The sequence below is a fragment of the Symphalangus syndactylus genome, chromosome 17, assembly GCF_028878055.3.
Source record: "Symphalangus syndactylus isolate Jambi chromosome 17, NHGRI_mSymSyn1-v2.1_pri, whole genome shotgun sequence".
In the NCBI taxonomy this organism is placed as follows: domain Eukaryota; kingdom Metazoa; phylum Chordata; class Mammalia; order Primates; family Hylobatidae; genus Symphalangus; species Symphalangus syndactylus.
Genome location: NC_072439.2, coordinates 83181594 through 83192366, shown reverse-complemented (window position 1 = coordinate 83192366; position 10773 = coordinate 83181594). Strand labels below are relative to the sequence as shown.

The 10773-nt window shown below is 35.6% G+C and overlaps 1 long non-coding RNA gene across 1 annotated transcript; it reads left to right on the top strand.

Moving 5' to 3' along the window:
• The first annotated feature begins 2739 nt into the window (after positions 1-2739).
• Positions 2740-7375, top strand: LOC134732966 (uncharacterized). The gene is made up of 3 exons (XR_010116502.1): positions 2740-3011; positions 5345-5402; positions 6673-7375. It is a non-coding gene; the product is annotated as an uncharacterized lncRNA (long non-coding RNA).
• The last annotated feature ends 3398 nt before the right edge of the window (positions 7376-10773 follow it).

Sequence of the window (10773 nt, the reverse complement as noted above, 5' to 3'; positions counted from 1 at the left end):
GTGCAAATGGGCCCACTGTCTCAGGATGGTTATGTTGTGTCTTGACTAATACTGCCCTTGCATTTTAGTGGGACAGCTGCTTGAGAGGGTGTGTTGTACACACAAACACAGCAAAGGCCTGGCCAGGTGTCTGCAATGTGGAGAGAATGTATCCCAGAAATAGTACTTTATCCACTTTCCCTTTTACTCGTTGGTTAGAGGCAGAATCATATTGCCTTTTGGCAGTCTGTCCTCAAAACCAGAAGTATACAAAAGTGACATGGATCACAAAAGAGTGACCATTCATGTAAAAGCAAAAAGATATTGGCAAAAAAATAAAAATAAAAACCTAAAGAGTGACCATAATGTTCATGATCATCCAAAGAGTTGGATCTTGGGGTACACAACATTTTAGGGATCATCAAGAACATCCCTTCACTTCTGCATCTCCTTACTTCAATCTCCACCATCTCCATCACACCATGATCCCGTCCTCAGCCACATCGCCACATTCTCTCTTACTGACACTCTGTAGGAACTGGTTTCTGTTGGCCTTGGCTTTAAAATGTTGTTTAAGTGGCCAAAAGTCTGGAATAATCAAACATCTTGCCTCTGCTTCCTCAGAATTTCAAAACTCCATCTTAATCTTAAAGATTTCAAAGATTTCATGGCTGATACCCAGTTTTCACTCAGCTGCAAAATTCATTCCACCCACTTCCATAGGAAAAGGCTGTTGGATTATGGACTTCGCATACTGGAAAATCTTCTAACATCAAACTGTACATTTCCCTGTCTGGAATACTTCTCAGGCAACTTGTCCATCTGTAGCTATAGATGAGGATAATTTCATCAAAGTATGGATCTTCTCCATTTCTTACATTCCTTGCGCAATAATCACAAAGCGTATTCTGTTCTACATTTTCACCTAATCCAAAAATTGTATTCTAAGTAGGATGAAACTGTTTATACTGGAGCCAGGACAAATAACCTGCAGATACTGAAAGGTTTTTTTTTTTTTTTAACCCATGTGATACATATATTATATCTGTGAGCTGTGATTTAAAAACAAAATCGGAAACTGGCTTTGTCTTCACCGGTTCAGTCCCAACCAATGCTTAGGATGGTGAGATTTCTATATTTTACATTCCCATCTATGCATTTCAGTATTAGATTTATTTAGAGAAAAAAGACCTCATAGGAGCTCTCACAGTTGGCTAGTTTTTCACAATGACTCAGTACTGTTTTTGCTGTGCTGGAAATAGAACATTCTCCTCTATCCTCCCTATGTGAATAAAATTGCTGTGAATCTGTCAAGCCTCATCTTGTGAATGTAATCCGTTCTCTTAATTTATCAAAGTAATTTTCAATTTTAATTTTTTCCAATCAATTTTTGGTATTATCCAGCTTAATAAGCATTTTATTCTGCATTAAAGTCATGTATACAATGTAAAACTATTCTAGGACAAATTCTAGAAATATATTTAATATGCTAAAACTGGCAATGCACTGACAATAATTTTCTCTTTTAGTCATCCCAATCAGCCATGCCCTCCTGATTATTTTACTAGTTTTATATCACCAAGTTACGTAAGAAAGAAAAATTGTCAAAATGTGTGTCCTTTGCTTTTGACTTTTATATCAGATTATGCTTACTATAGGGGTCAATTAGATTAACCTGATTAAGAATCAGATGATATTTATTGACATTTGTCATTGATATGCCAATAACATCTGTGGCAATATTCTAAATGCTAATAAATTGATGTCTTGGTGGAAAGTACCTACTTTGTAGATTGTTTATTTAAAAATCCTAGGAAATATATGTAACAAACCTGCACATTGTGCACATGTACCCTAAAACTTAAAGTATAATAATAAAATTTTAAAAAAACTGAAAAAAAAGAAAAAAAAATCCTAGGAAATGTATTTAATTGTCTGTAATATCATTGTCATGTGACATATGGCCACATTTTAAAAGTATTTCATTATTTAATGGCTATATACTTAATTTGAGAACCTTGAAATTAAAATAACAAAAATGAAGAGAAAGGGGTGGTTTCTTAGATATTTAACAATAAGACATAAAGTGTTTTTGATAAGTAAACATTTTAAATGACAATTCCAGTCCTTTGAAATGTTATCTAATGTACTGTATGTTAGAGAGCCTCTATTCTATTAAAAGAGCATCAATACTTGAATCATAAATAAAAAATTTAGAAATAATTTAATTTACTTTAAAATAATAATCTTTGAAGAAAAAACTACAGCAATTTTTTTTTTTTTTACGAAAGGAGAATTTGTAGTTACTTTATCATACACTTTTTTTCAGTAAAAGGGGAATTAAACTATTACAGGACACCTTGTTAAGTAATTATATAGCAGCATCACTGTGCAATTAAATAGCCATCAGTCCCTGCAGCTGAGAAATTTCAGGTAATTATTCAAAGATAATTTAATAGGAGAATTACTGTATTCAAGCAAGCATTAGCTAGTAATCTACCTCAATTAAAGCATCCAATTAATTTCAGGACCTTGATAACAGTTGCCTTTGGCAAAACTATCCTTTCCCCTCATTTGATCCTACATATACAATATTCCTTAAACACTGTATAAAGTGAATTTGCTTCTCCTAAAAGTATAGTCTATTAATAATAGTATCCTGAGAAATTAAACAAATGCAAGTATAAAAAATATTGCTTCTCTTCCCCCACCCCCCATTTGTACCTTCTACCCAGACTATTATGCAGAAATTGATCAAGGCTGATTTGGAAACTGGAGCGTCAACTTTCTCAATTTTCGTCGTAAAGAGCAGAAAACTTAGTAATGAACATTTCCACAAGGGGCTTTTGTTTTCAGATTGATTTGCTCATTGGACAAAGTATCCTAGGGAAATGTGCCCCTGCGAAGTTGGTGGTGATTGTGGTGGTGGAGCTAACAACATGTGTGCAGAAACTCTTCTGAATGGGACTTCCCTGATCCTGTTTTCACCTGATCTTCGTGCTCAATAGAAAAAGCCTCAGCTGTGGAATCAGGTGGGTTTTGAAAATGCATAGAAGAAATTGTTTTTTTGTTGTTCAGGGGACTGCTAATCTTGTTGAACCTTACGTCTTACCAAGGATGTATTTTTCTTAAGTCAGCATTTTGAAAGCTGTTTGCTATTCAAAAGCTGTTTGTCTAGCTTTCAAACTGTCCCTTAATAGCCATAATGGCCTTGGCTCACAGCTCTACCAGTTTCTTTGGGTAGGTCACTCAGCCTTTTTAGGGGGCGGACATGGAGGCTCTTCTAAGAGGTGATTTTCAACCCAGTAGCAAGTGTCCTCCTCACTGGGGATCTCACACTCTGGGTCATCCACTTACGGTAGTATCTTGAACTCACTTGCCTCAAGACTGAATTAAAGGTAGCATAAGGCTGACAACAATGGGGAAAGTACATAGGTTTGGCTGTGTGTCTTGTCAGATGATTAGAAGTGCCAGAAACACATAAATGGTTTGTCTCTGGCCATCACTTCAAAGCTCACGGAGCTCTCACAGCAGCTGTGGAAAATAGATAAGAAAAGACTGTGCAGATGTCCACAGATGACTCAGGAATATTGCAGGCTCATCTCCCCTCCACCTCATTCAGCAGCAGCCTTTGTCTCTTTAACTTTATACCTTGGCTGCCTTTCTACCTTTAGCTCCATTTGGAAAATGACCCCATCTGGGCTGTTTACTCTGGTTCTCACCTATCATTTTCTGAGGACCCTGTTTCTAGTGTTTCCCCTGGTGGGCAACACAGTATGGCTGTAGGCAGTAAGTCCCCAGTCCAGCTCAGGATTCTGGGACTACCCTCCAACCTAACCCAAGCCTTATTTGTCAGAGATGGGGGATGGAAATGGTTGTCAGAGGTTATGGGACTGGGAACCTGTTATTCAGGACCTGGATTAGGGTGAGGTGGGTGAGGCTGAGTCTTCCAAGTGATGGGTCAATTCCTGTCTGTTTTATGTATATGTATACATTGATATTGTTGCCTTAAGTGCATTTAGTTTTTGACCACTAGAATAGATAAATATGTGCAGTCACTCCACTTCTAGTCTTTATTTCCTAAAATTTCTAAGAAATCCATGGTTTATGTTTTCCCCACTACATGTGTAATCACATCTTTCCACTTTGACTTCCTTCCTTCCTTCCTTTCTTCCTTTCTTTCTTCCTTTCTTCCTTCCTTCCTTTCTTTCTCTTTCTTTCTTTCTTTCTTTTCTTTTCTTTCTTTCTTTTTTCTTTCTTTCTTTTTCTCTGTTTCTCTCTTTCTTTCTTCCTTTTTTCTTTCTTTTTCTTTCTCTCTCTTCCTATTTTCATTCTTCTTTTTCTTTCTCTCTCTCTTTTCTTTTTTTTTTTTTTTTACTTTAAGTTCTGGGATACGTGGGCAGAACGTGTAGGTTTCTAACATAGGTATACATGTGCCATGGTGGTTTGCTGCACCTATCAACCTATCATCTAGGTTTTAAGCCCCACATACATTAGGTACTTGTCCTAATGCTCTCCCTCCCCTTGACCCCCATCCCCCGACAGGCCCTGATGTGTGATGTTCCCCTCCCTGTGTCCATGTGTTCTCATTGTTCAACTCCCACTTAAGAGTGAGAACATGTGGTGTTTGGTTTTCTGTTCCTGTGTTAGTTTGCTGAGAATGATGGCTCCCAGCTTCATCCATGTCCCTGCAAAGGACATGAACTCATTCCTTTTTATGGCTGCATAGTATTCCATGGTGTGTATGTGCCACATTTGCTTTATCCAGTCTGTCATTGATGGGCATTTGGGTTGGTCCCAAGTCTTTGCTATTGTAAATAGTGCTGCAATAAGCATACATGTGCATGTGTGTTTATAGTAAAGTGATTTAAAATCCTTTGGGTATATACCCAGTAATGGGATTGCTGGGTCAAATGGTATTTCTAGTTCTAGATCCCTGAGGAATAGCCACACTGTCTTCCACAATGGTTGAACCAATTTACACTCCCACCAACAATGTAAAAGCATTCGTATTTCTCCACATCCTCTCCAGCATCAGTTGTTTCCTGATTTTTTAATAATCGCCATTCTAACAGGCAGGAGATAGTATCTCATTATGGTTTTGATTTGCATTTCTCTAATGCTTTGGTCGATTTTCTAGGCACTAAAGAACAAACCACTTTTCTACTGCAAATGATAGTATCTGTGCTATAAATAGCAAACAGCTTTTAAAATGCTAACTTATTTTAAGGTAATTACATCATTCATAAGACAATATATTTTAATAAATTTTAGGTTTTGGAAATTCATATGAGAATTTTTTTTTTATCATTCACATGATTTCCCCTTAATTTAAATAATTTCAAACCCAACTTTGAACTTGCAGCTTCCCAGTGAACACCGAGAGTTGAGTTTAGCAACTGTTTGGACTGGCCATGTAACAGGTAAGATGACACACCCAGGGCATCTGGTGCCCTAATACACTGGGCACATACTAGGCCCAAAGCATATTGATGACACGAATGACTCCCTCAATTTTCCCCAGTACCAGGCTCTTCCCTCTATGTATCTTGGATGGTCTAATCAGTGTGCAGTGATATCGTTGACTCAGGAAAGTTGTATTAACCACTGAACCAACCCACTATTTTCCTGTTACATTGATATTGATTAACCAAAAAGGCTAGCCTTTCTAAAGCATACAAACAGGCAAACAGAAATGTCAATTTCAATGTTTTATATCTTAGTCCATCTGGACTGGAAAGAATTAGAGAACTGAAAAAAAAAATCAATGAAAGAAAATTAAATAAACTACCAAAGAGAAATTCATGATGTTCCCTCCCACAAATGAGTTTATTAGCATAAATATATTGATGAGGTCCAAGATGCAACTTGTAAGACATTTTAAGTTACACAAGTATCATCAGTTAACAGGCAATATTTACTATCTAGAGTTGTGATCCTGTTGACATCCAGAGTCAAATTACACCTCCATCAAACCCCTAATCACCAGTGCATTCCCAGCACACACAATCCAAATGATTAAAGAACGATTTCTCCAGAATAACCACAAAATGCCCAAAGTATTTAATTCACGCTATCTCACACCTCTTGCTATTCTAATTATCATTGTTTTTGGAGTTAAGTTACCCATAATTTTCTTTTAGAATTACAAATGGTATACTTTGCTTTTCCTTAGCCTATCATGTCATAGAGCTCTGTTATTAACCACATTTTGGAAAAATCCCTTAGAAGATTTAATAAGAAATTTTAAAACCATAGTGGATTTTCTACTGCTGCAAACTCTCTGCATCCCCTAAATAAAGAAGCCCATAATTGATTAATAAAAAGCTAAGTAATTTTGGTATTAATATGATCCCCTGGGAGACCCCCATAACCACAAGTAGGCCAGTCGCAGCATTGCTGAGTTACATTTCCCAGTAAATAATCCGCAAATCAACAAACCCTGTAAGGGGATTTTCAACATTTCCAATTTGTTAATCCATGATAAATGCCTCTCAAAGGTTAGACGAAGCCCAGTCGCTTTCATATTTTGAGGCTCCTCGTTTGTTAAAAAGCTTTAAAACAGAGTTATCAAAATTGTTTTATATTTCAAATGATTACACCTAACACATTAGTGCTATAAGCATATACCCACGATACAATGCTATATGACTGTCTATATAAAAATACATTTACACAATTTTCAATTTGTAGGGCCGTCCAGGTAGCATGGCATGGTACTGGAACACTATGTCTTCTCTCTGACCTCTCGGAATAGCTCTGTGATTTAATGTGTTGGCCACTGGAGGCCCTGGGTGAGTATGACACCCGGGCCAGAGGCCCACTGTCTTCTTCCTTTCCCACTGAGCTTAGTTGTATTTAGCACCGGTGAAACAAAATGAAAACACCCAGTCTCTGCTCCCCTTGAGTTGCTCTTGTTAAAAAAAATTTTAAGAAAAGATGCATTATAATTACCTAGAGGAACACAACTCAGTGCTTAGACCATTCATACCTTCAAAAGTACTCTTTTCTAAATCACACTTTTTTTCTGTTAAATCTATTAGTGATTCTGCCTTTTAGAATTGTTAAAGTTTATTGTCACTCTGTATAACCCCACTTTTTTTGTTGTTAAGGAGCACTAATTTCTTTAAATTTCTTCAGTCAGACATGGGCTGTTTTTATCCTCTGAAATACTAAAATTGTCACATTCAGTGCTTCAAGCCAAAGTCAGTAAAGAGAAATAATGTAATCTGCACAATATTTTAAATGAAGAAATACATATGATTGATTTAATCACAGGTAATGTATAAAGCTCTCCTGTAAAGAAATATCACCACTTGCCTATCTCTTTACTGGATTTTGTAGAAGATACAAAGTAAAACAAATAAGCATTCATGTAATTTTTTTTTTTTTTTTTTTTTTTGAGACGATGTCTTGCTCTGTCACCCAGGCTGGAGTGCAGTGGCGCCATCTCGGCTCACTGCAAGCTCCGCCTCCCGGGTTCACGCCATTCTCCTGCCTCAGCCTCTCCGAGTAGCTGGGACTACAGGCGCCTGCCACTAAGCCCGGCTAATTTTTTGTATTTTTAGTAGAGACGGGGTTTCTCCGTGGTCTCGATCTCCTGACCTCGTGATCCGCCCGCCTCGACCTCCCAAAGTGCTGGGATTACAAGCGTGAGCCACCGCGCCCGGCCCATGTAATATTTTTAATATAAGAAGAGCTCTTATAAATCAATGAGAGAAAAAATTAACATGGCAAAAGGAAAATGAACCAAGGGCAAGAATAGGAAATTTCTAAGGAATAATTGTAAGTGATCAATAATTACAGGAAAGGAGTTTCTCTTCAGTAGTAATCAGCAGAATACATATTCAAACAATAACAAGATATGATTTTCATCCATCAATATCGATTTAAAAATGATAGCAGTGATGATGAGGGTGCTGGGAAATGAGTATTCCTCCGTACTTCTGGTGAGAGCATAAGCTGATAGTATATTTCTTGAGAGCAATTTTGCAATGTGAATTAGAAGCCTTAACATTTCATGCTTTTAACATAGTAATTTTACTCTTAGGAATTTATCTTAAGGAAAGTCCTTATCCTAAGAATGTACAGAGGTATAGGGATATTTATGAAAACCTTTTCATAATAGCATGAGCTGAAAACAACCACAATGTCTGATAATAAGTTGACTAATTTAGTATAATACACCCAAATGATGAAAACCATGTTCCATTAAAAATGATGTTGAAAGAATATTTAATGACATAAATATTTTCTAAATGTGTTAAGGTAAAAAATATAGGTAAAGACCACTAAATATTTTGCCATTTAACATTCTCCTTAATATAATTTTTAATGGTGACACCATACTCATTCTACCTTATAGATGCCCCATGGCTAACATAACTTCTTTCCTATTGTTTGACATCTATGTTTTATGATGAACATCCTGGAACACAGCCTTTTTACACATGTATCTGATGACCACTGGCTTATTCCTAACAGTTGCATTACAGGGTTAAAGGATAAAAATAGGAAATTTGATAGACATTATCAACATTTGCACACTATTTTTTAAAAAGATGGACAACTCCTGGGCTTCCCCACAGTGCTTGTTACCCATATTTTTGCTTAGGGAAAAAGAGGTAATATATTGTTTTTATTTATATTTACTTTATTATGGGCAAGGATAATCATATATATTATCATATTTTCATGTATGTTTTAACTATATTTTGTCTGTAAATTGCCTGTTTGTTTTCTTTGTCTGAAATTTATTGGGATATTGAGCTTTTCCTTATGACTTTGAAATTAGTTTATATATTAGGAATTTCAGCCATTTATCCATCACAAAATTAAAATATTTCCCCTAGTTTTTTTTTTCTGGTAAATATACATAATATAAAATTTGCCATATTCACCATTTTTTATTTTTAATTTACAAATAATAATTGTGTATATTTATGGGGTACAATGTGATGTTTTGATGTATATATACATTGTAGAAATATTCAATCAATCTAATTAATATATTCGTCACCTCACTAACTTATTATAGTCACGATTTTTAAGTGTACAGCTCAGTGGCAATAATTACATTCATGATGTATTGTGTAACCACCACCATTATCTATTTCCAAAACTTTTTCATCACTCAGAACAGTAACTCTGTACCCATTAAACAACGAGTTTTCATTCTCTCCTCTCCCTAGTCCCTGGTAACTTCTAATTTACCTTCCATCTCGACAAATTTGCCTATTTTCAATATTTCACATCCCTGTACTCATACAATATTTGTCCGTTTGTGTTTGATTTATTTTATTTAGCATAACATTTTTAAGATTCATTCATGTTCTAGCATGTATCAAAACATCATTCCTGTTTATGGCTGAATAATATTCCATTGCATGTATATACCACATTTTATTTATTCATTCATCTCTTGATGGATACTTGGATTGTACACCTTTTGACTATTGTGAATATTGCTGCTATCAACTTTTGCATACAAGTACCTGTTTAAGTCTCTGTTTTCAATTATTTTGGGTAAGTACCTAGGAGTGGAATTGCTGGGTTATATGGTAATTCTATGTTTAGCTTTTTAAGTAACTGCCAAACTTCTATTACTCTTTAAGCCTTGTAAAATGCCACTAGCATCTAAAAGCAGAGACTTTTCTGTGTCTTTAGTATGATTTGCAGGATCATACTGGTCTTTTAAAAACAGAAAGATCTCAAATGGAAATTAGAAAAGTCTCCTCAGTGTCTTTACTGAAATATTTGCTGAGTAGATTATAACTCTAAATCACAATGAGACTGGTTTGCTGCTAGTGTGGGCCTAAATATAGGTTCTATCCTTGGAATCAAATGATCTTTGGAGCCTAAATAATCCTTAGAGACCACTGCCAACTGACTTATTTAGACCAAACCATATTTTATCTCATGGCAAACTAAACAAGGACGCTTCATTTTACTTTGGGTACTATAACACAGGCCTTGGTATTTAGTGATCATGGAATATATGTAAATGAGCCAACACAGATCTATTTGAATTTAGTTCTTAAAGGCATTTATTTATTTGCATTTGAGGATACTTTTCAACAGTTTCTTTTCTTGACTGCCCCAAAACTTTGACATAAAAAAGGTGAACCCATTTTTTACTTAACCAACTTTTGTATGTCAATTGTTAATGTGGATTTGATGTGTTAAGAAAGTTTAAGTTAAAAAGAAATTTAGATCTATAGCCTTACTACAGTAATTTCTTCACCTTAATGAAATCTAAGTTTTTTTTTTTTTAATTCTGCAGCTGTCAATGTACTGGATTTATTCTGTCAATGTATACAATGGTGGAGCTTTTGGGATGAAAGACCAAATAAGAAATTGATGTCTTGCTAAAATGCTGAACATTAAGAGACATTTGAGATGCTGAGAATTATTTTGGCTCAATAGTATGTATATAAAGCCCAGGAAACCCAAACAACAGCAGAAGAAACAGGGAGAGAAGAAGAAGTAGTTTGAGTCAGTGATACAGTATATGTTTCTTTAGTGGTGTAATGAAAAGAGCACCTGATATGGCATTAGAAGACCTGCATAAGTTTGAATTCTGGTTGCAATTACTACTTGTGAGACCTTAGGCAAGTCATTTTACTTTTCTAAGCTTAAGCTTCTGTTTTGTAAAACAGAGATTTAAAAAATCCCTAACAGAGTTGTTGAAAAGGTCAAAGTGCTTTTAATACTAAAAAGACCTATACCAGTGGTTCTCAAGTGAGGGTGATTTTTCAGACCTGGCAATGTCTGGAGATTTTTAGTTGTTACAAC